The sequence below is a fragment of the Homarus americanus genome, unplaced genomic scaffold (assembly GCF_018991925.1).
Source record: "Homarus americanus isolate GMGI-L3 unplaced genomic scaffold, GMGI_Hamer_2.0 scaffold39155, whole genome shotgun sequence".
NCBI classification, from domain to species: Eukaryota; Metazoa; Arthropoda; class Malacostraca; order Decapoda; family Nephropidae; genus Homarus; species Homarus americanus.
In genome coordinates, this window is record NW_024737042.1 from 3,362,222 (window position 1) to 3,388,097 (window position 25,876).

At 41.3% G+C, this 25,876-nt stretch overlaps 1 protein-coding gene across 4 annotated transcripts in view; it reads left to right on the top strand.

Moving 5' to 3' along the window:
- Window positions 1–25,876, top strand: part of LOC121872590 (protein Aster-B-like) — a 175,322-nt gene that overhangs the window by 101,599 nt on the left and 47,847 nt on the right. The window lies entirely within an intron of this gene.

Sequence of the window (25,876 nt, forward strand, 5' to 3'; positions counted from 1 at the left end):
TGATGGAGAGGTGCGGAGGTGGGCAAGCGGCTGGTTCTTTCTTGAAAAATATCATGGATTAGTAGTTGTTTCCTCTTGGCTTTTAGGTCTATACACATTTCCTGGTATGGAACCAATACCTGGTTGATTTCTCACCTTCACATGTCAAAATAGTTCACCAAAATTGTTCCATAATTTCTTCTTAATTTCATCTTCCTCAGCACTTTTTACCAACTCTTCCAAATCCTTTTTTGTCAGAAGATTAACCAACCTAATGGTTCCTTGGAGGGGATTTGGTTAAGTTTGGTTATGTTAGCATTAGGTAAGGTTAGGGTAGGGTAAGTTCAGTGGTGTAGTGCTGTGGGAACGTGTGAACGGCGTTCCCTCACTATTTCAAATAAATCCAAAACATACAATTCTCTAATGTAATGAAATTTTTTATTTCCACCCCTAAAAGAAATATGAGAAAGAATCATTAACTGTTTCAATTCTTTTTGCTTCAACTGAGGTAATGCTAGCCTATAAACTTTAAGGCATTGTGATTTTGCGGGATCGTCGCATTCCTTAATTATAAAAGACTCACAAAAATAATAGCAACTCCCTTCCATTTCTTACAGGCCGGCGGCCGCTCCCCTCACTTGGACATTAGTGTTCTCGGTTGCCAAATACCTTAAATCTGGTAAAAAAAATAAATAGGTTGTCTTATTTTAGTTTGTCTGCTTTATATATTTTTAAGTTAATTTATTCTAATTAGTTGGTATAATATATTCTCTTAATAAGCAGCAGAAATATTTGTAAATATTTAAAATAATGTGCATTCCGAAAAATCTGGCATACTCAGCATTGTTCAGTGCAATGTGCTGACACTGCTGCAGACCTGCAGTGCTGAGTAGGAATGCCAGTTTAGTTGCTCACCAAGTCACCTAGAAAACACACGCACTTGTCTTGACACTGGTGGAAGTCTAGAAGATATTATTGTACCTTTCAGTGGCGGCTCGTGAAAAATAAAATGGAGGGACTGCAAGCCTCACACCGAGTCCCCACCATACAATAAGCATGGAATTTCAGAACAGTACAAGCAGGAACAAAGAATATACACGCCAGTTTAACATCAGTGTTTATCAGAAATGTGAATGGCTCTGTGGCTGTGACGAGGCAAATACTTTATTCTGCTTTCCATGCTTATTGTTTGGTGGGGACTCGGTGTGAGGCTTGCAGTCCCTCCATTTTATTTTTCACGAGCCGCCACTGTTACCTTTGTATGTGTTGACAGAACTGGTGAAATTACATCGTGGCATTCTGAGAACCATAGCTCAATGTGAGTGATGTAGGCTTTGGTGGTTTACCCAAAATTGTCAAAAATCTTTATTTAATCAAACATTGTACCCTCAAAAATGAGTGAAAAATGAAAACAAGCGTCCATACAATCATTTAAAAAAAGTAATAGAACACAAAAGAAAGTGCAACTTGTGCAAGTGATTCCACAAGAGATATTGAGTGTGGAAAAGTAATTCCACAAGCTGCTACTTCTAGTGGTGTGTCATATTCCAGTGAAGTGACACTGCCAAGACAACATACAATTAAGTCTGCATGGCCTGAAATTTGGACTACTGAGATGTGGGAAGATAAGAAAAAGGCTTACCCGTGGCTTGTGATTGAATCCGGAAAAATCGGATGTGCAGCATGCTCTAGTGTGACAAGTCTAGGCCCATTTAAATCAGAAGGTGCTAGTGTTTCCAAAGAATGGAGTTCAGTTTCATTTTCTTTCGATGGCAGCACAAGATCAGTCCAACTATCATCCTTGAGAAAAAATGTTTGCTTCATTCAAAGTCGCAGTCACACATCAGTGCCGTTAAAATTCTTAAGAGTGCAAGGGTACAACAAGTTGAAACTATTGTGGACCGTTTAAATAAATCTAAAGTAGAGGCTACCTGCAAAATATTTAGGACGGCATACTGTATTATATAGCCAAAAATGATAAACCATATACTGACCATTTTGATTTGTTGCAATTGCAAGAATTAAATGACACAGACATTCCACAAGAATTGCGTTCACGATTTACTGCTACAAATATAATTGACCGTGTTGCACAAGAAATGAGACCAAGAGTCAGTAAACGTGTCCTTGAAATAAAAGGAAAAATAGCCATTCTAAGATGAGTCCACCACTCTTAGTAGCAAAACTATTTTGATAGTCTATTTGAAATGTGAAACGAACTAGTCAGATGATCCACATTTTATTTTCCTGGATTTGCTAGAATTACCTGATACAACAGCAAAAACAATAAGCGAACACTTACTTACTTGTCTTGCTGAGCATGGGTTTGGTCGTGATTTTCTTCAGGACAATCTTGTTGCTTTTACCAGTGATGGTGCCAGTGTAATGTTAGAGAAAAACTCGGGTGTGTCTTAACGACTGTTGTAGAAGTACCCTAATATTATAGTATGGCATTGCTTAAATCATCACTTGGAATTGTCAGTAACAGATACAATTTCTGAAGTACATGGTGTTAATCATGTTCATTCATTTATGGATAAACTGTACTCTTTATACAGTCAATCTAAGAACCAAAGAGAAATTCAACAGCGTTCAGTGAAGCTTGATGAACAGATGAAAAAAATTGGAAGGGTGTTAGGAACTAGATGGATTTCAAGCTCCTTCAGAACAGTTTCAACAGTTTGGAATGACTATGCATCTCTGTGTTATCATTTTGAGCATGTTGGCAGTGGCACTGATAAAAATCGATCAAAAGTTGACCAGTGTACCTTCAGGGGGCTTCATAAACGCATTTCATCAAAACAGTTTCTCCTTGATCTGGCTCTTATGTACGATATATTATTTGAATTATCTCTTCTTTCTGAGTCCTTACAGAAAAGGGATATTACTATAGTTTATGCAGACGAGTTAATTCGTTGCAGCATACGATTTTTAGAAGCAATGAAGGAACGCAAGGGTAAAAAAGTCCTAGAAGCAGTAAATGCCATTAAGCAAATGAAGTTTGCATCAGTGGCACTGACAGATAACAACAAGATTGTTTCAATCAATCATTGTTAGTTTTTAACCAGTATCATAAACAATATGAAACGACGGTTATTCACTTAAACTTCTTCCCACGAATCAACAAAGTCACGACCAGCAACTTCTGACTCCATTCCAAACATAATTTCTGAGCTGGGTATCTTAGAAGTCGATAAGTAGCCAGCTGAGATAAATCCAGGATTTGGAGAAAATGAAATGGAGTCCCTGTGCAAACATTTTAGATTGCCATTTTCAAAAACAATCACAGCATACAGAGACTTTCTAGACAACGGTGGGCGACATATTCCGCCAGACCTGAAGCCTTTAATCGGATGTTCAAAAGTAATCCCCTGCAGCTCTTTGAATGCGAACGAGGCTTTAGCAGCATGAACCTTATCGTGACGGAAATGAAGTCTACACTGTTAATCAACCGTGTGAGCAATCTCATGTTTATTAAACTTCACGGTCCTCCGATTCCAACCTGGAAACCAGACGACTACGTACACAAATGACTTAGATGTCATCGTTCAGCAACTGATACACAAACAAAAATAGCCAAGTTCAAGGATCTCACTGAGGACCCAGTTTGGAAATTCTGTTAAAAATTTCTCCAAGACTGCAAAAGTTCAAGGTGAGCCTAAATAGAATATTTTTTTATATTGTATTTAATAAATTGTATTGCTTTGAGACTGTGGAATCATGATAAGCTACACATCACCATTATCAAGTCCTGCGTTAGCAGGGTTTGGTATCGAAACTGGGTGTAAAAATGTCGCCCGTGTGTATAGTACAGTAGGATATAGGGAGCCGGAAAGTTCAGCTTATCTGTCTGTCATCAAACTCCTCCGACACAATGGGACCACTTGTTACCAAAATTGGAACATAGATTGATTGGACCTATGCGAGGGTCAGTTAGGCATTGATATAAATGATATTGTCCCCAATGTTAATGGCCACCCACCACCAACCACTCTTTTGATCCCCCAAAATCAGTCAGGACCCCCGGTTGTATGGGCTTGCTGCGCTCGCCAGTGCCCCCACCATCTGAGTAACACTTTCAAAATGCGTTCCCTCACTTCTTTTTTTAGCACTACACCACTGGGTAAGTTAGGTTAGGTCAGTGAAATAAGCAGAGGGGCAAATCTTCAGGTAATTCCACTCTGATAATTCAAGCTATAATTTATACATCCAGCAGTGTATGCGATGTTGTAAATACTGTACTCTAGTTTTCTTTATATTACACATCTTAATATGAAGTAGATTTATAATTATATAAACAAATATTGAAAGTCATTAAGTGCTCATACTACTGTACATACTAAGTTACTTTTGCTCTTATTTATAGTACAATATTAATCCCTTTATTCTCGAGGAATTATTCTCATTATTATTAAGTTGTCTGGTAGATTAAGGTGTTGAACTTCCTGGCAATAAACACATACAGTAGTACGGTACCTGAACAGTACTAATGATAAGTGACTGTCTGGATGCAGTTATTAGCAAGTTACACATGTTGAAGGAGGAATAAATTTACAGTATAGTCTGGATTTACGTGGTTTTTGTTTACGAGTTTGGTCATGTACGTGGTGCCTTGCCAGAATGAAATGTTTTAATTAAGCGGTAATTTCATCATTTACGCGGGAAGCGGCACGGGCAGGTTGCCCAGCCATCGAAACATTACCGAGTTCTTCACCCGCCATCCACCACAGCTGGCCCAAGTCAGTGATAGTGAGGATATGGACTTTGAGGGGTTTGACAAAGAGGCCCTGCAAGCCTCTGTGGTGGATAGTGATACAGGTGATACAAGTGATACAGGTGAGGGCCAGTAATCTGCCCTCTGCCTCGGAACCAACCCCCCATCCCCGTGTGCCCAGCCATCTTTTCTACTAATGTAAGTGTTAAAAAACCTAATATTATTGATATTTCTCTTAAATATTAATTGTGTGTGCATACCATCATAAAATTAAGATGTTATTTTTACTACAATGTACGTATTTTGTCGGAAAAAGTGGAGTTTGGGAGTCGGCCCAGTCTCTATTTCAATTAATCCCATATGTTCTGTTATTTCATTTACGCGTTTCTCTTTTTACGCAGACCTCCACGGGTTCAATTGACCGCGTAAATGCAGAATAACGCGATTGTTCAATTAATACCAAAAGCTAATTTACGCACAACCCATTTTTTAAATAACGCGCTCAAAACAGTTTGAATTTGCCGCACTACTTTTTCTCAATGCTTTCATTTGCATTTTGTGTGTTTATCACATACCGTACATTATTAGTGTTAAATGCTGTTTTCCCCATTGAGCATGTCTGGAAGATGTCCATCTGCCTCCTCTGGGGCGCCTAAAGCTAAAAAAGCACGAAAAACAATCGCAATCGATATGAAATTAAATGTGATTACCCGCCTTCAGAGAGGAGAGCGTGTGTCGGAGGTTGGCCGTGTGCTTGGTTTCAGTGAGAGCACTGCTCGTACCCTGTACGGTATATGATGGTTCCCCTAAACTGTGCCATTTACTTGTATTCTTATGGGAAAATTATGTTTAATTTACGCGTTTTTGAATTAAGCTGTGATTTTCAAGAACGTAACCCCCGCGTAAAATGAGAGGTGGGTGTACAGTATATAGGGAGGTATTGTAAACATGACAATCTTAAATAATATTAAACATGGATTACCTGAAAATTTGCTACCCCCTCCCAGCTTATTTTAAGAACACAAGAATGGAGGAAACTGCAGCAGGCATATTGACCCACACTCGGCAGCCCCGTTTACACCTTACCCCTATCGCTTATATGTCCGCCCAACCTATATTTGAAGCTACCCATGCCTAAATCTAAATTTGTCTAATTAAAACCATTGCTACGAGTTCGCTCATGGTTGGATAATTTAAGTATCTTTGTTATATCACCTTTGTTTAACCCTGACATCCATTTATACACCTCAATCTTTTTGCCCCTCACTCTACATCCCTCAAGGGAGAGCAAATTCAGATGCTTTAATCTGTCTCTATACTCAAGGCTCCTAGTCTTGTCATCCTCCGCTGAATGCCTTCTAGGGATTCGATATCCATTCTGTACCAGAACCAAACTGGGTAATCCAGGTGAGGTTTCACAAGCGCAAGATATAGTTTTAGGATAACCTCGCTAGTCTTGTAACTAACACTCCTTTGTATGAACCCAAGTACAGTACTTTGTTAGCCTTGTTTTGAGCAAATACACATTGTTAACTTGGTTTAAAATTCCTACTTATCATTGCTCCTATATCTTTCTCAGTCAGATTTCTCTAAAACATCATTGTTCATCTGATATCAGGTTTCTCTATTTACACCTCCTAGGCTAAGCACTTTACATTTTTCCACATTAAATTTCATCTGCCATTTTACAGACCATGTGGAAAATTTGTTTAGATCTTCCTGTAGTTTTGCAGAGTCTTTGTCAGATTTAATTACATGCCGCATTACAGTGTCATCAGCAAATTTACTTGTGTTGCTGCCTACACCTATATATATGTCTTTTATGTACAGTATAGTAATGGTCCAAGTAATGAGCCTTGGGGTACTTCACTAGTGATGTTGCCTCAAATGGATTTACTGCCATCAATGTTTTCTCTCTTTTTCCTGTCCTGTAAACACACCCTTATCCAATTTAGAATATCTCCTCCAATTCCATGAGCCTCCACTTTACGTACTAGTCTTTCATGGAGGACTGTCAAAGGCTTTGTTAAAGTCAAGGTAAATCACATAATACAGTAATTGTGTCTGTCGTCCACTGATTCAAAAACTGTTGAAAAGAATGATAATAAATTTGTCAGACATAAATGCTCACTTGTGAAGTCATGCTGGAAATCATTGATCAACTTGTTTCTCGTGGTGATTTCGAATAGTTTGAAATATTGCTTCTAGCAGTTTACCTACAATTGATGTTAAAATGATTCGGTAGTTAGAGGATAGTAATCTATTCCCCTTCTTGAAAATTGGTATCACATACGCTATCCTCCAGGATTTTGGTTCGACACATGTTTTAAGTGACATGTTAAACAAGTTTGCAAAGGGCATAATAAGTTCTTCTTTACATTTCTTTAACACTGGCAAATATCTCATCGGAACCTCGCTTAATCTATTTTCTTCACTATCTCTGTAGTCGGTGCCTCGAGTATCATGTTTAAATTCTCTGATGTAAAAACTGATGTAAAATGTCTGTACAGATTATTGCTCATTTTTACGTCATTATCAGTTAGCTCGCTGGTATCTGACTGTACTGTATTGGTCAAATTTTGTCTCGTGCTTTCTGTAGACTCACCTCCAAGCTCCCAGCTTATTACACCTGAATATTTGCCCCTCCTCCATATGCTTATTTTCCCCTAGTTTATTTCCCATGAAGATTTACCTCAAGCATATTTCACCTGAATGCTAACATAACCTTATCTTACCTATTCTAATATAACCCGATCTTATGCTTATAACCTAACTAACCCTCTTCTCACTAGTAGCATTAGGGTGGTTTAGTTTTCTGGTAAAACAAGGGGATGTGGGTGAACAAATATTCAGTTGAAATAAGCTGGGTGGTGAATCTTCAGGTAAAAGCTGCTGGAGCCAATATTAGGTGAAATAAGCTGGGGATGGGGAGTGGGAGAGGGTAATAATGCATTGCCAGCCCCTAGTGTCATTACTTCCCACATTATTATTCAGTCACTTCCCATCAGCCCTGGTGTGGTCGGTCACTTGCCCTTGATCACTGTTTAGGGGACTCTCGCACCGGATTTGGCTCTCGCTAGTGTGTGTGTGTGTGTGTGTCGGACGGGTGCATGCATTCTGATCAAGTGCATGTGGACTGGCCAAGTGCCCGCGCACTATTGGCCAGGTACACACGCACTCCCCAGGTACCCATGCACTCACCTGGTTGGTACACACGTACTGCCCTTGTACCCGAGCACTAGCCAGATACCCACACGTTCATAGGTTCCCGTGCACTCTCCAGGTATTCTTACACTCTCCTACCACTCCAGATAGGCTACCTGTTTATTCCCTAGGTACTCTTGCACTCCTAGTACCTGTACACTCTTCAGGTACCTGTACAATCTCCAGGTACTCGTGTACTCTCCAGGTACTCGTGCACTGGCCTAGTACAATTGCATCTGAGGGGGCGGGTGTGTGGCACAGTGCCGCCCCTTCGAACCTTATGTAGACTGGTGAGAGTGGCGGCAGCGGCGGCCAGGGTAAACTTTATCAAATGCTCGTGTATCTGTTTGCTTGTTTTATACACCAAACATGGCGGCCGAAAATAGAAAACAGTGAAAGTTTGCCATTGGTGTATTTAAGGTGTATCTGAACTTCTTGGTGAGGCGGGGCGGGGCGGGGTGGGGTGGGGTGGGGTGAGTGCGGGTGTACCAGATGACCTCATCCTCATTACCTGTTACTGGACCAGCTGCTAATAGTGGTGTTCATACGTTCTCCTTTCGCTGTTTTTGTATGGATGTCTCTGATGTTTTGCGCGTATCCATTACACACACACACACACACACACACACACACACACACATCTAGTAATTTAGTTTAAGTTTTACGCACGAATACACTTGGTACTCTTTCCTAAGAGCTCTGGCTGACAAATAACGCACGTGGCGTAATCACTCCCTCGCACAGTACACACATGCATAGAGCGAAATATTTCAGTCTCATAAGTTTGAAAGAAAGAAAGAAAGAAAGCTAATCAAGTATAAATTGCTGCAAATTATCTTATATAAATATTCACTGGGGTCAAAAGGTGGAGTCATTGTATTCGACGTCGTAGGGTACGCAAGTCAAGGTTAGAGCAGACACCGCCAAGGGTTGTGAAGTTCTGTCGAGTTGTTGTAATGGAAATTTTCGATCACCTGAATTAAGCCCCACCCCCCAGTTTACTTTATTAACCAACCTAACGCTACCTGAATGATGTTCGGTTTACGTAAGGGTGGTTAATCTTAAGGTAAAATATGCATCGGTGGTTATGATTGGTTAGCATAGGTTGTTTTATCATCAGGTGAAATAAGCTGGGGACGAATCTTTAGGTGACCCCTTATTTTAATTCCATGTACCTGTATACTTTTAAATTTGCATCTTCATTCCATTTCTACATTATATGTTGCTTAGATCAAAGGAAACCACTGTCAAGAAGGAGGGGTGAGGGAAGTTTGGTTGGTGAAAGTAGCACATGACATTAAGAGAAAGTTGGGATCACCCGAAGATTAGCCCACCCCCAGCTTATTTCACCTGGTGATTAACCACTCTTACGCTAACCTGATCAAACCCCAGGTTATATTACCTGAAAATTAATTACCCTTAAGCTAACCTAGCCTGGTAGCGTTAGGTGTGTAATCAGGTGAAATAAGTATAGAGAAGACTAATCTTCTGGTGATCTAAGAATGGTACAAGACGTAAGAGGAAAGTACTGCGGTATGGAGGATTGAACAACAAGTAGACACACTTCCTCTTGTCCTCAACTTCCGTACAAGGAACGAGGGGGGGGGGGGGCATTAATTTTCACGTCTTTCCTGGGAGATGATAAAACTGATTTTTATCTCCTGTGATTTTAATATTTAATGGACCAGTGTAATTTCTTAAGTTTGTTACGTGCTTAAAGACTTCACTTGTTGAAGCGCACTACTGTACAGTAATAACATTATAGCTTCAACGAGACAACTGAAGACACATACACAATACTTAAGCAGATTGTTTAACCTCCTAGGTTACCCAAGTGGTTGTGTGGAAGGGAAACTTGTTTTGTGTTATAATAATCCAGAAAAAAAGGTTGGTGGAGGAATTTTTGGTTATACAAAATTTTGTACTCGAACACTACCTAGGATCGGTGTGTCATTTTATCACATCGTATTTCAGTATTAATTGTCCATTCCTTTTGTGGAGAAGTGAACAGGATATGAGTTAGTGGTCAGCGTCTTAGTTTTGACGGTTCGCACATTGTACAGAACGCCATTATGGGGACTAGAAAAAAAAACACTTATAAAACTCGACACCATTACTAACAGCAGAGAAAGAGTAACAGTCGTTAAACAATTTAAATTACTGCAATTGAAATGTATTATGTGGATCTCGACACAGTTTTGTGAAGATGGGAGTGAACGTGACTTGGATGTGAGATAGAAAGATGTGTTCAATGAGGATGGTATCAGTCTTGTATCTACAAGGTTGTGGTAGACTGGGTTAAACAATTGTTTGTCATTCATGAGAGTACCAGATGGAACACCGTCCCCTCCACCTACTCAAGTGTAGACTAAGCTAAGGCCTTGAAGAACTGCATATAAGCAGGTCAGGGATGGTGTACATAAGTTTAAGTATAATGGGGGTGTGCCCCCACGTAGAGGAATGATAGGGGAACTTTAAGTCTGGATACGATGGTGGGGAGGCTGTCTCCAGTGTTGTGTTGTTGGTCGCAGACAAAAGCACACATGGTAGCGATGGGTGAACTTGGCACACGGGTAGAATTATTTGTTTCATGTAACGAGTAGTTATATACTCTCTTACATTTCCAGGACGGGGGAAATCCGTCTTAGGCGACGTAACCGACATTTTGAATCGTAAACAAGTGTCACGTGACCCCGCCGGCTGCACTGCCTCCCACTTTCCTCAGCTACTCGCTATTGCTCATTCAAACAATCAATAATGTGTCTTGTTTTGATGTTATTCCTGTATCACCTTTCTTTTGTTTTTCCTGCCATTTCATATCAGTAGTTTTTCTCTCACCTCCCAACACTTAAATTCAAATACCAGTTATAAGTAAAACATTCGCAGTGAGAAAATAGGCGTTTCTCATTCAATTATTTACAAATGAAATTAATATCAGGCATCATGGTGTACTGTTGATGAGATCAAATAACAATTAATGTTAACTAATACTGAAAAGTGTATCACCCGGAAGACGTTTGCTACCAGATGGGATATTTTCTCAGTAAATCTTTGTAAATTAAGACGCATTGTGTATTAATAATTATTAACCATTTATTTGTGTTTCTTTTGTGTTAAATGATTCTCAACAAGCACATTGCTCAGCCCGTGATGGTGTTACGTAATTAGGTTTCAATGTTTACTCAGGCACGTACGCTGCCTCGGCCAAGTCATAAATAATACGTACTGGCCTCGTCTTGATAAACCTGTTCACCTTCCCATTATCCTTTAATAATGTGACAAGTGGTACATTTTTTTTTTTTTTAGAAATTTTCGTCATTGTGTAAGTGGTTTGACCATCGAATCCCGGAGATCTAAAAGAAGTGAAGTTGGGCATATTGTTTTGTGTCCAGAAAAAAAAAGTATACTGTAATCTTGGGGGTCTCCTAAAGAATCTCCATCTCACCCCGCTCCACCCCAAGAATTCCCCTCCCTGTACTGTACCAATTTTATACCTATAATGTAAAAAAATGCAAAATATTATTATTACTTTTTTTTAGATACCAGAAGATACAAAATATAAATTTACACAATACTGATAACTCAGGATAAAAATTTACGCGATGGTGATTACATTGGATACTGTATCGCAATATTGTGACGGCAAATCAAAAGCTTTTGTGAAGTCATAAAGGCAAGCATGAACTCCGCATGCTTCCCCGATGGGCACTGTAAACGCTTCTGCGCTTCACCTCGCACAGGATGTAAGGGGGTGCCCAATAAACTAGCCCCTTCGTAGGCAATCTATAAATCCCCTACCCGCTCCACTGTAGAATCCCCCCCCCCCTCCTCCTACCTAGCGCTACCGGAGGAGTTTCTTCGGGTGATCCAAAAACGGAAATAAGTCATTGTTTTGGCCAGGGAAAAATCCACAGAAAAATTCACTGAAAAGTCACAATATTAGCTAGGAAAAAAAGTTTAAAAATTCAGTCAGTGTATTGTACTAACTTCCTAAGATGGTCTAAACATGAATGAAAAGCAACTTTTAATATACTTATTTGGGGTGTTTGAATTCTGACTCCATGCAATTATTAAAACATAAAACATGCGTATAGTCAACCAAATTTAAATTTAATTGACTCAGATTTGCCGTCGGAACGATAGATTGCCATTATTTCATAATAAATATGATGAAACAATATGAATTAATACTAAATTAATAGAAAAAGTAATCGTATAACAAATACTGTAAACCTAAAATCACTAAAGTAGACTGGAATTGATTACAAGGGATGAATTAAATGCTTCACAGTACTATACACTAACGTTACGTAACCTATCACTGTTCATTGAATAGAATAGACCCCTCAACGAGACCTGCATCTGCCTTACCTCCCTCGCTAACGTTTATTCGCGGCTATTTTGTGCACGTCCATGTGGTGGTGTTCTAGCGAGACACCTCTTAACGTGCTTTTATTATTATTATTATTATTATTATTATTATTATTATTATTATTATTATTATTATTATTATCTTTGACTTGTATTTCCACATCACTTTCCTTTGTCCACTTTTCAGTCTTTATTACTATTACACGTTTCCGTCCTTGAAACCACTTAAACCTTATCATTAACCTACTTACTGTACTGTGCGGCACGATTATAATCTGTGTTGTGTATACTTACCCTTCATCATCCACCTTGACCTTGTTCTGTCACGTCTAGTACCCTGTGTTGACCTTGTGTCATATGTGATTCCTCTCATCACTTGGTATAACTTGATCAGATATATATATGTGTTGGCTCTGCTTGTGTCAAGGACCTTACTGGAAATTAGGCTTGGGTTCAAATGCAAGCTTCTGCCTATTGATAAAATGAAAATACAGATTCAAATGCAATTAAGCAGATCCAGACGGCCCTTATATATGGGCAGGGACGAGGCGAGGTGTGACCTGAGATAATGTCTCGGTTATGGGTGACACAAGTTACAGACAGTTGTTCATTGACTTTATGAGGTATTGATATTACCAAGAGAAGCTAATTTGAAATTTTGTATTTTAAAAATCAAATGCAAATGTTTTATGTTTTAACTGGAGGGGCAAATGCAGAGTATATGACAATTTCTCATTTAAAAGCAAATGCATTTGAACCCGAGGAGGTTGGAAATAAGTATATGGTAGTTTTGTTGGGATATCCTTGGTCTAATAGCTTAGTTACCATTGTTTTTATACCTGCACTGTGTACTCGCTCCAAAAAGTATCTTTACGATTTTGTGTGAAACGAAAGATTTTGACAACCCCACCGAAGCAATAGTAGTCGCGATGATCATTTTTAAATTCACCATACGCCTCCGTAAAGATACTTTTTAAAGTTAGTGTACACTCGGTAACAAGAAAAAAGTATCTTTCAGGAGAGGTCCGGTGAATTTCACACTGAACAATCCTGTTTTACTACCAATGCGAGATATGCCCTGTGGGTCTTTATCAAAAACCATCGTTCCTGATGATATTTTGGTTCGCACAAGAATTGAGAAGATAGTTTTTGTATCGAGTGAGTACATTGTATACCTGCACTGTCTAGTTACAGTGTGTATTTGCACTGTCTATGCACATTATTTATACACCTGTACTATCTGTGTGCATTGTTAATCTGTCTGTCTACGATATCTTGTTCAGTCTCACGGAGTCACGGTTTGTTCCATTTTGTCTGTGTTGTGTGATAAGGTGTGGTATACCCCCGTCTCTAAGTGTGTCACTCTCACTAGTAGAGATTACGTGGAGGCCTTCAACCCTGCCCAGGAGGTGACTTAGATAGATTAGATAGATAGATAAGCATTGAAAATCGTCATATGAGAATAATTATTAGTATTTTAAACGATTAGGTTAGGTTTAGGTTAGAGTAGCGGTGTTCCCAGGGGGTTAGGCTTAAATCGTAACCCTCACCACATCAGCTCGCGGTCCCCCCCCCCCCACCACCCTTCCCTTCACACACCCACCACCCCCTTCCCTTACACACCCACCACCCCTTTCCCACACCACCCCCTTCCCTTACACGCCCACCACCCCCTTCCCTTACACGCCCACCACCCCCTTCCCTTACACGCCCACCACCTCCTCCTCCCTCAAACCACCACCTCCATTCGCCCATTTCTCTCAGTCACAATTCCTCCTCCCTTACGCCCATTCATCCTCCTCCCTCACACCACTTTCTCCTCCCTCCTTCAACACATCTCCTTCACCCTTACACGCTCTCCTCCTCTTCCCTTGCACACTTTCTCCCGCTTCCTCCTCCTTCCTCACACCCCCCCCCATCTCCTCGCGGGTTAAAAGAAACGTAATTACACTATTTTCCACTGAGTGTGGAGGGAGGGAGAGGAGGCATTTCCGCGCGAGAGTGAGTTTGCCGGAATCCGCCATTTACGATACCCATCTGAGAGCCTGTGTTGATGTGAGGTTATCAGGGGGTCTGGGGAATGACTGTTTTGACTTTTTGTAATTATTGCATGGAAAGAAACTACGTTAGAATATGTCTTGTTCTACGTAGCATAATTTTGCTGTATGATTTGTCGAGATGATCGTATAATATATTACTGCACTTACACAACTATGGTCTTTAAGCACGTATGTTGTTGATGTTATAATGCATTACTGCGCTTCAACATTACTAAAGTCTTTAAGCGCGTTTATTGTTGATACAATACTGTAATGCAGTGCTATTCAACGTGGGTGGACTATTTGGTTTGGGGTGGATGGAGGGGTGGACAAGATTTAAAAGGATGGTGACACGTGTGAATGCGTGTTTCGCCTGCATCGTTTCTATGGAAACAAAGAGCAGCTTGATAAAAATAAACTGTGCCAAGCATCTTTGTTCGGCATTCAGCCGGACGAAACTCAACATGTGGGAGGGGGAAGTGCAGTTGATTGTGCACTGTCGCTTTCCAGATTTAGAGTCTAAAACCAAAGTCGAACACTAGTTGTGCTCCTCCAATTGAAGGCTAGAACAGCAGAGGAGAAATTTTTCCAGAAACTGAATTATTTTATGACTGAAGAGGACATTGAGTGGTCTAAATCCAAATCCGTCACTACAGATGGTGCCAGGGCAATGGTTGGAGCAATTAAGGGTGTTGCTGCGAAAATCCAAGGTGTATCACTCAACTGGGTTTCAATTCACTGTGCGACTGAAAGGGACTGAAACAGCCAGTGAGAAGAATGATTTTGAGCTCCTCGATGGCATCGTCAGAACGGTGAATTGTATCCGGACCCATAGAAAAAAGCTCAGAATGTTCGGCGAGTTGTGCATAGATATGGAAGCCAACTTCACCAAGCTGCTCCTTCATGCCCAGGCGTGGTGGTTATCCCGTGGGGAGGTTCTGAACTGAGTGCCGAAAGAACAGTTGTGTGTTTTCTTCACAGAGGAACCAAACCCCATGGCAGTTACACGTCAGGATAACTTTTGGCTGGCAAATTTGTCATACATCGCCTCAGTTTTTGATAATTTGAACAAACTCAACACGAGTCTCCAAGGCAAAGGTCGGGATATTTTCACAGCAGTGGGAAAAATAAATGGATTCAAACTGAAGGTGCAAAAGTGGAGAGCTAACGTAGAAGAGAACAATTTGTTTGACTTCTCGACTTTTGATAACTTTATGAGAGAATGTGGCTGGGAACACAGGGTACAGGCAGCAGAAGAGGAGACATTGTAGATGCCAATGTCCCGCCTGGTTGTCAGTCACCTTACCTTGATTCGGAAAAACTTCAACGTGTATTTCCCAGAGTGAGAGCGAACACCTGAACTCCAACATGTGGGTTCTTAATCCATTTGCTGATGATGACGTTAACCATTTTGAGGCTCTATTGGAGCTCCGAACGAATTATGCTCAAAAGGCAGCCTTCAAGACATTAGCACACACCATGTATTTCTGGGTTACACTGCTGGATATTCCAGAATACAAGGAGTTGGCCGAGCAGGCGACAACCATGTTCGTGCAGATGCCAACATTATAATCTGTGTGAGCATGGCTTCTCAGCTTTAGTTTTAATCAAATCAAAGAAAAGGAACACAATTTTGAATGTGGATCCCGTTATGCTGGGAGCACTCGAAAGTTGGCTGATGCCAAGATTTCAGTTGAAACTGCTGTTTTTTTTCTTTTCTCTTTTTAGCAAAAAATTGATTACCACTTGGGGTGGATGGCTTTTTAAATATCCTCATTAATGGTGGACGACATCAAAAGAGGTTGATAACACTGCTGTAATGCATTACTATGCTTCAGCAACTAAGGTCTTTAAGTGTGTATGCTAGGTTAGTCATCAACAAAAAATAAGTTCGGAAAGATTTTAATGTGTCACCGTATTCTAATGAGGCTTGGGATCGACTTACACTGTTAGGAATACGCAAGCAAAAACTTCTCGTTATAATTTTTAGTATACTGTATAATCACTTCGATGATTAATCCACGTCGTCTTTGGTTCATTAAGTTGAAATGTTTCCACAGGTGGGGTAGGTTAGTGTAATTCTCGAGTGGGTAGTTGAACTGGCGTGGAGGGGGTTAAGTGTATGGCCTCAGGCAGTTCGTCCATCTAAATGTTCTCAGAATCCCCTTAATCCACCAGCTTTTGTACACACACACACAAGAAAGTTAGTTCAACATAATCAATATATTATTTTCTTTATTTAAAAGGTAATCGTATAGTGTAATTCATATAAAATAGCGGATCACTTGAGGGTTAGTCCTGACTCCTGAGCTTATTTCACCTTGAGTAAACACCCTAACGCTAACTGGGGAGTTAGGTTAGGTATGTTAGATTAGGTTATGTTAAGTTAGGTTTAGATTAGGTTAGCGTTAGGTTTAGATTAGGTTAGCGTTAGGTTTGGTTAGTGTTAGGGTGTTTGTTTAATCATCAAATAAAGTAAGCTGGGGTGGGTGCCTACGCTTCAGGAGATCCTAAAGCGCTCGAGGTGTAGTTTATCCTTGCGACAAAATGTGGCCTTGGTGGAGGTCGCACCAAGTTTATTAACACTATAAGGGATATTACTGGAGTTAGCTGAAGGCCGACCTCACTAAAGGTCACAGCCTCAAGTTAATGAAGTGCTAACCTAACCGAACCTAACCTAACGATAAATCACACTAACGGTAGCTTTAGGGTATTTAATCATCAGGTGAATTAAACTTTTGGGGTCTAAACTTTAGGTGACCCATATGTCTTAAAGATTTATAGGATCACAAGCTTATTTGACCTGAAAATCAAACAATCCTACACTAACCTAACCTCATCCCTCAAACAGTGTTAGTGTGGTTAATCTATAGGTGAAATAAACTGAGGGGATCTTCAGGTGATCCTATATTATATTAGGTTGTCTGTTCATCCAAGAAAAAAATGTAGGAGGTGGAGTTGTTTGCAGTTGCCTCCCGCCAACCCAGTTAGCTGGAGGTTGTCAACAACAACCAGACATCAAACAACCTCAACCCCAATGAAAATATGTCATTTTAAATCTGATAAATAACAAGGTGAAGGGAAGATCATGATAAACACTGACGTGGAGAATGGATAAGCGTGTGTGTGTGAGAGCTCGCGGTAGAGAGAGGGGGCCGAGTACATGTGCACCCGACCCTGCTGGCTGCTGCTCGCCTCACCACCGGCCTCCAGCTGCAGCACCGCGGCGCGGCCGCCAATGTGTCAGTGTGTGAAGGCTGGTGTATACGGACAGACGTCGTCTCGCCCTCGCTCCGTCGTTTTGTGAATTTCCTCCCCATAGTGTGTAGGAAATTCTGAACTGTAGTAACACGTCACGAGGGTCAGTTACAGCTGGTTGATACGATGTTTGCATGTGTCACCATTGTTCAGTGATATTATTTATGGTAGTTTTAATGCCGTAATTACTACCCGAAGTGTCGCCAAGATTACTGTTACTGTCCAGTCACAGTTTCCTACCAGTGTCGTTGTGTTAAGATGGATTCTACTCAGTGTTTTGATGACTTCCGATAATTCAGGTGCATGACACTAAACACCTGTCACCATAAAAGTGGCCACAGAAACTAACCACTGGGTCCCCTCCTTCTCACTCCTAAATATGTAAAGAAGTAGGACCACGTTTACGTGTAGTAAACCATTGTTGTGTTTGATCAGGTACAGTTGTGGACAAAATTCCCTGAACACTTGGAAATATGTGTCATCTACTTGTGGGTCATATACTACTGTATACTGTATGTATGATTGGTTTATATCTAATAACGCTGCCGGTTGGTTCATCACAGATTGTGGCGGAACCACAAAATGGAAAAAAAGAAAGATTAAATACGCTAAAATTTCAACCCACCCACCCCCCTCACCTAATGGCCCTCTAGTACTTACATGTCAGACACTGCCAAATGTCCAGGAAATTTTGTCCACAACTTTACCATCTTGGAGTGAAATGACTGCTTTGGTTATTAAGCTGTTAGCAGTTGAAATATGTTAGCCGGTTCATATATTTAATTATCAATATTATATGTGCTTATGTGTAATGTAAGTGCAGCTTTATAATTTAATTAATTAAATAGGAACAAGGAAGTTATGTAGATTATTTTGTCAAGTGTCACGATGGCGGTAGACGTATATTATTCTACGACTCACCATCATTATAAAGCATAGAAGACCCAGTTGTCACCCACTACAAGAAGCTGACGTACAGTGCGTGTGTAGCGTGTCTTGTAGGAGATCGCGGATGGTTCACGTTGTAGCTACTGAGTGGTATAAAAAGATTGAAATATGGTAACATATTTGAGAAACAGAAGGACCAGCTTAGATATTACTGAGATTATTTCACTTGTGTGTAGATAATATTGAGATTAAGTCAGAATATAAGGAGTGTAGCAGTGATTACAGAGTTGCCAGGCGTGCGTGTGTACAGTATGTAAACAAATTCGAGTACAAACGCACATAACCAGGTGTGTGTGTTTGTGTTTATCATCTCATACCAGAAATCTTTTATTGTGTTGAGAAATTTCTACACAAGTACCTCACAAAAGTAGCTGATAGGGGTATACAAACGGTGGTCGTGTAAGCTGGCTGTCTCCTCGCTTGATAAATGACACCTCCCCCCATCCCGCGCGTCTCAGTAGGCTTATGTTGTGGCTGGTAGCTCTGGCACACCCCCTCACGTCATCTTAAACCGTCTGTATGTTTCATAAATAATGCTTATTCAGATAAATCGTCATACATGTTTACAATTGGTTTGGTAAGTGTTTAGACGATGCTAAACTTTATACCTACATTGTCTATACGATTTACTACACATGTACCGACAACAATAGTAAACAGTAAGGGAATCCGACCAAAGACAGCCAACAGGGCACGTAGATGATTATTTTCCAATGGGGTCCAGTAACTTCATTTTTTCTTTTTCTTTTTTTTTTACATTTATTTAACGAATTACGCCGTCCTCCGTATCCCCGCTAATACCTTCTTAATTGATCATTATTACTTCCGTCTGTACATTTTAAATTTTAAGAACCTCAATGAAAAGTGAACATTGAACAGCTGTCACATGTTATCCTTGGTGTACTCGTCTTAGTGTTTACCATTTGTTTGTGTCGTATTTACACTCTCCATGTACACATTGAACCTGTATAAATATGCATGGCGGATTTACTGAATAAATAATCTTGTCTGTGTATTCGTCTATCTGCTTTTCCTTCTCCCCGGTCTGTCCCTCCCTCGGATCACCTCATGATTGCACCCCTAGCTTATATCACCTGATGATTAGTGCTCCCAGATTATTCCACCTGATGATTAAACACCTTGACGCTACTTGGTGGGGTTAGGGTATTAAATCATCAGATGAAATACGCCTAGGGGGCTAATCATCAGGTAGGTCCTTTCATCTTTTGTATATAATTATGTCCTCAGTTTCAAGCATCATCTTCTCTCGCCTCCTCCCTCTTTACTCTCTCTTTTTTTGAGTATAAATATTGCCAAATTAGCATGACCGTAATTGTTGGTTGTCCCCTCACGTCCTGGCAGATTAACCCTGATTTCTCTCCTATCTTTCACGTCTGGTTCCTCTCCACCCCTCGCCAATTTGTTCTCCAATCCTCGCCACCTTGTTCCAACCCATTCCTCTGTTAACTATCCCCTACCTCCCCCCCCCCTATCATCAACTATCCCCCCCTCAATCATCACCACATCTCCCCTCCCTCCTCCACTTCACAGCTATTATATTTTATACCCTATAAATTAGCAAGCCCCCATTCTCATCCAGACGGCCCCTTGACACACTAACTTCTATCAAGGAAATTATTCTCTCTCTCTCTCTCTCTCTCTCTCTCTCTCTCTCTCTCTCTCTCGTTGTACCCCGGCATTTACGACTGAAATGCTTTTACTGCCAAGTGTGTGTTCCTCGAGTTGGACTCAAGTGACAAGTTTCCAGATGGGGAGGAGGGGCGGGGGTGATTATTCAGGGTGGCTCAAGAACTTTCTGGATCACCTGCAGATTCGTTCCCCCTAGTTTATTTCACCTGATGGTGGGTTAGGGTCGGGGTTTTTAATCATCGGATAAAAATAAGCGAGGGGCTAATCTTGAGATGATCCACTACCTTAGGGGGGTTTAAGTGAAGTAAATTGGAGGGTGGTTAATGTTCAGGTGATCCAATGGTACTTTAACGAGCCTACAGACCAGTTCTTCCTGGCCATGGGTATGAGGAGGAAGTGAATGTAAACCTACATTGTATTACAGCTCGGGTAGGCCTCCACTCCTAATACTCCGCCACTCTCTTCCTGATTATTACCTTCTTGTGTGTTATTAGGACAAGGACAAAACACATTTACGGTGTAGTACTGAGGAGATGTGGTAGAATGAAATCAGACTTGTGTTAATATCATCACGGGCGCCTTCAACCTAACCCAAATCCAAACTTCCTGCAGTCACCATCACAACCCAGTCACCACCACCAGCCAACATTATCATCAACCACACATCACCACCACTGCCTTGCATTTAAAGGTCAGCTTGGCACTTGGCTATGGTAATGTGAGACCGGCGGCCATGGCGGGGCGTGAGGACAGGTGCGACCCAAACTCAGTAGACGAGGCCGAGGAAGATGGATTTGTGAGAGACGAGAGAGACAGAGATTAATGCTCAGTATACAGTGGTCGTGGTAGAGGCCGAGTAAGCGAGAGTGGGTATACTATTAACACTGCTCTATATACAGTTAAAGTGGTCACTGTGCTGGTTTCATTATTTTTGTTTTACTTGATGGGTGTTTGTGGGAGTGTTAGGATCCGTGGTGTATGTGTGGAGAGAGGGCTGAGCTCAGAGGGGAGAGACAGACGCAAGTTGGGATGGAGAGAGAGAGAGAGAGAGATATGGACGTGAGTTTGGAGAGAGATGCAACAGGTCGCCTCAGGCAGTGTAGTAATAGCGGCTGTGTTTCTTCTCTCGTGTATCCCGGCGTGGTTCACCCTGGTCAAGGTGATACGAAGAATCCTGTTTCCTCCCTACCACCACCTCTGCCCCTCCCACCCTCAGCCTTCTCCCTCCCCTCCTACCCTTTTGCATTCCTTCCTCCTCCCTCGTCACACACTCTCTTTCCATGAACTATGAAGTGAGTCCCAGGTCTTGATGACACCTTTGTTTATGTGGTATTGAGGAACTACACTAAGATTAGACACCCCGGCTTATCACCTGAAGATTAACCACCCTAACTAACCGAATTGAACCTTACTAACGTAACCCAAGTTAACCTAACTTAACCTAACCCGCCCTACTCAAACCTTCCTCTTACCTAACCCAGGTAGCATTAGGGTGATTAGTCTTCAGGGGTAAAATAAGATGGTGTCCTAATCTTCAGGTGGTCTTAGGTAATATACTGTACTGCGCCGTGAGGTTTGAACTATTCCCTTGTGTTTACTGTTCCAATACGGCTTAATGAAGGTGCGTTTGGTGGAGTTAAGGAAGGTCATCAAAGTTTTCGCGACAGGTAATTACTAATGAAACTTTAGCTCCGTATGTTGTGATCAGCTTGTTAGTCTGTCGCCTGTGGTGTGGTTGTGATCAGCTGTGTCGCTTGTGGTGGGTTGCGGAGATTGGGTTAGGTATATGGTGTTTGTATGTATAAGCTAGGTATGGCGACCTGTGGTGTAATGGTCAGCATGCTCGCCTCGCAAGCGAACTGACCCGGGTTCGATCTCCGGGTATGGGCAAGTTTCTTTACGCTATTTGCCTCTTGTCTACCCAGCAGTAATTGGGGACCTGGATGTTAATTGATTTGCTGATCATGTTCCTGGGTAATGGTTAGCCAGTGCAGTTGGCGACTTGTACCGTCTTCTGGGACTATTCCTTGACACTGGGTCACTCAGCTCGTTAACTCAGGGAGTGGCTGTTGTGTTGGCTAGGTATAGTTGTAGAGGTTTTACTTGTAAATGGTTAAATAACCAGGTAATTGGGAACGAATCGTCGGTCAGAAGCAGTGATCATTTTGTCTGAAATAAAATAAGGATCTCATGAAAATTAGGCACCCCAGCTTAAAACACCCAGACGCTGAATGGAAAGGGGGTTAGATTAGGTAAGGCATTTGTTAGGTTATGTTAGACTACTTTTTTGGTTAGGTTACGTTAGGTTTTGTTAGGTTAAATTACGTTAGTGTTTTTAGATTGCGTTTATGTTAGGTTATATTAAACTACATTAGGTTAAGTTAGACTACATTAAGTTAGGTTAGTTTATGTTGGGTCAAATTAGACTGCCCTAGGATATGTTAGGTTAGCATTAAGGTATTTAATCATCGGGTGAAATAAGCTTGGGTTCTTAATCTGCACGAGATCCTTAAGAAATAATGGAAATATCCGAGTGGTTATGGTGACACACATGAAGTAGAACGTGACCTAGAGTAACTATGGCCTTGTTTTATGTTCTTGTCCATTCATATATACTCCGTTTTCCCCTGAACCCCGTGAGGACGATGACTTAACCCCCTCAGTACAATGACTTAACCCCTTGAGGACGACGCCTTAACCCCGTGAGGACGATGCCTTAACCCCGTGAGGATAATGGCAACCCCTTGAGGACGATGACAACCTCTTGAGGACGATGACTTAACCCCTTGAGGACGATGACTTAACCCACCCAGTACAATGACTTCATCCCCTGAATACGATGACTTGATGAATAGAACACCATACTCGGTAGGTTATCTTGCTCAAGGGGTTAAACCATCGTCCTCAAGAGTTATATAATGTCTTAATCAGCACAGGGTCATCGTACACCGTCCTGATATGGTTCACATTCTCTGTCTAACTTGTACTACTTCACTGGCCCGTTATGGTGCGATTAGTGGGGGCCCCTGTAACAAGATTATTATGTGGTGTTGGTTACTCTCTCTCTCTCTCTCTCTCTGGTTTTCGTTTATAAGTGGTTTTAAGTATAATCGGTATGTTGTCGCATTTTTGTCGTGTTTTAGGCATGGGAGGTGAAGTGTAGTAGGTCATTGTCAATCACATGAGGATTAAACACCCTTGGTTTTTTTCCTTCACCTGATTATTACACAACCCTCCCCAGGTAGAGTTAGGTTAGGTGGTTAATCTTCTGTTGATTCTTAGGGGTTAGTCAGCCAGTGACCCCATATTAGGTTAGAAGTAAAAGTTACCGTCAGCGTGTGGTGGGGGGGTAGATGAGTCAATGAAGGACTGGTGTCAGATGAAAGGTCCATTATTGTTGGGATGGCGTCTGAGGGCATTTACACTTCCTTCCTCCTTTTTACACATTTGTTTGTTAGGTCACTTAAAAGAATAATGAGCATATTTCACTTAATGATGAAACACCCCAAAGCATGCCTAAGCTAACTTAACCTAACCCAGTCTAAACTCAGGTTAATCTAACTTAATCTGATTAAACTTATATACCTAACCTCCCACAGGTAACGTTATGGTGTTTATTCATCAAGTGAAATATTCATGTGATTCCTTGGGTTGGGTTTATTTAGTGTGATTTAACCTACCCAGAAAATGAATTCGAATCCCATGTCCTGTCCATGTAAATTTCATGGGGATGTGTGTGCCCCTGTGTCGTATTAGGTGACAGGAAGGGTGTAAGAGACTCCTGACGGGGGTGTACGGTGACGCAGAGGGGAAGGAGCTGGGTGGTAGGGTTTAAAAAAAAAGTAGGGGTGTGTGTGTGTGTGTGTGAAGGTAGAGTGGTGAATGATAGGCAGGAGGGCGGGAAGTGGAGGCCAACACGTGTGAGGTGAGCTATATAAGGCTTCTCTCATGCCCCCTCGACTCCAGCTAGCAACTGTCTTCCCAAAAAGATGTACTATATAACACAGCCCGGCCAACAGCGATGACCCCAACACACACACGTTTTACTGGATAAGTTTCTGTTCACATCTACTGACACTTTTGCTGGATACGTTTCTATTCATATCTACTTCAAAAGGCATCAGACTCAATAAACCCGTTGACACAAAGGCTTCATTCAGCCTCTATCGTATAACAAAAGTGCTATTCTTACGTCGCCATATCTGAATAAAGCTTTTGTGGCTTGTTATCTAGTGTTTTATTGTGTGGTTGACGTGCTAAGAACTGGGTAGCTATACGTCGTGAGTTTAGGCGAGTATAGTGTCTGGGGGGAGTGTACTGTGTGTGCCTGTCTGTGGAATTTTCTTGTGTGTGTGTGTTCAAGGTTAATTTGGAGGATGCCATCACCCCACACAGCCGCCACCACCGTCTCCCACCGGGCTACTGTTGTGCCCGGCTGTGGTGCGGACTACCTCTTGAAATTGAAACACTTTATTTAACCAGAATTATACAAGAACAAGAAAAAGTTCATTTAACTAGAATAATACAGATGATAACCCAGCCCCCTAGTAATAATGTCGTCTGAATATTTTTTTAAACACTGAATGGATGGAAACCGAGAAAAAAATATTTCCACTATTTTTTTTATTAATTGTAACAGTAAATCAGATAACCTTAATATTAGGCCCTCAGCTTATTTCATCTGATGATTAAACAACCCTAATGTTACCGGGGGGGGGGGATATGTAAGGCTAGGTTAAGTCAGGTTAGGTTAGCTTTAGGGTGTTCAATCATCAGGTAAAATAAGCTGGATTTTCCAATCATCTCCACGTAATCAGAACGTGTTTTAGTAGACGTGGGTGTGGTAGGAGCAGGAGGGGAGATAGTAAGGGCAGGCTGGTATTGGGGAGCGTGTTTATATTTACTCTGTGGGGGGAGAGAGAGAGAGAGAGAGAGAGAGTCTTACTTGATGTTCCGTGTGCCGTCGTCAAGGTCAAGAACAACTACTAACTAGAGATGTGCACGTGTCCTTGTGTAGTATTTAGTAATGATGGTGTGTGTGGCCTTGTCCCTTGCCTGCCCACCCACCCCCTCGCCCCCACCGTGTACACTTGCTTGCCAGCATTGAGTGTAGTCGTTGCACACAGGAGGGCTCACCTGGTGTTTGTTCATAAATACATCAGCGTAACATACGGCTGAATCCTTGTTAGTGGTGGGGATATTTGTATGTGGAAAAATGCAAGGTTTTAACTCTTGGAAACGGAGACTTGGAAAACAATTATCAGCTGAACAACGTTAATTACTAGGGGAGTCCCACTGTGAGAAATATTTAGGGTAGTGGTAAGAACCTTAATCCAAGTGAGCGTGTGTTAATGCCGGAAACAAGCCTAACACTACTAGGGTTCATATCCGGGAGTGTTAGTAACAGGACTAGTTTATAAATATCTCGTGTATGTAAGATCACTGATTGTGGGGCTCAGTTTTGGTCTCCGTACTACAGAATGGATGTCGTTCCTGGAGAGCATTCAGAGGATGATAAGGCTAATACCGGGCATTAGGCACCTTGGGTATAGAGAAAGACTAAGAAATCTGTATATGCATTATCTTAAGAGACGATATGATCAATGTGTATAAATGGAAGTGAATTATAACCAAGAGCGAACTCGTAGGAATGGTTTTAAGTAGGAGTAATATAGATTTAGGTGTGAAATAAAGTCAACATTGGTGTGGAATA